Genomic DNA, 897 nt, shown 5'->3' with positions numbered 1-897 from the left:
AGCATCCTAGATAGCACAGTAGAATGTGATGGTCTTTACCAAGTATTCTGGACCTCCTCTTACGCCTTGTCCCCCGTCAGTTTTCACTGGTGATGCAAAAAAGAAGGAGAAAATACAACAATAGGTTCTAGATACACATAATCAGCCAAATCACCCTTCTCGGTATTAAGAAGTATACTGACAAATATTAATTGCAGACAAGTCCCTGAGCCCTGCAGGATGGATGATGATCTGAATTCTTTAAAGCTGAGAGTGTTTGTAACCGAGGCTTATTTCAATATGAGCTCTGCTATAATTACTTCTGCATCCGTGCTCTCCTTGCTCTCCCCTTCCTCCTTGCCCTTTTGGAATGTAAAATTTGCAGCTACAACTCCAAAGTGTCCTTGGCATGGTCAGGGGAGGGTGCAAGCCCTTTCATGCAGGAGGGAGCTGTGATAGTGCCCATGCAGCATTCAACATTACCTAACAGCTTTGTGATCAGCCCCAGCACTAAGTCTCCTACTAGTTGTCCCTTCTCCCTTCTCACTTGTCCCCTCCCCCTCTCCCAAATATTTCTCCAGCCCTGTCTCATTGGTGCACTACTCTCCTTTGCCTTTTTTGGACTGCCACCCTGTCAATCTAATGCAATAAGGCCAGGGGCAGGTGCAAACCCCTTGCTATGGCTCCTCTTACTAACCAATCCTCTACTGGCCCCTCGTCCCAAAATACCTGGGAGCCAATGGGCTGGGAAAACCCGGGAGCCCGGGGAGAGGCCAAAGCAGCTGGATTGCTGCGGAGGGGCATCCATTTAGGACCTGGGTTAGCCCAGGAACTGCAGAACACAGGGATTCCTCTTGGGACTGTGGTGTCTTGTGGATAGCAGACGTGCTCTGCTGGTTCATTTTCATCACTGTCAAC

The sequence above is a fragment of the Antrostomus carolinensis genome, unplaced genomic scaffold (assembly GCF_000700745.2).
Source record: "Antrostomus carolinensis isolate BGI_N321 unplaced genomic scaffold, ASM70074v2 scaffold11159, whole genome shotgun sequence".
Taxonomy (NCBI): Eukaryota; Metazoa; Chordata; class Aves; order Caprimulgiformes; family Caprimulgidae; genus Antrostomus; species Antrostomus carolinensis.
Note: the sequence above shows the minus strand (reverse complement) of the source record.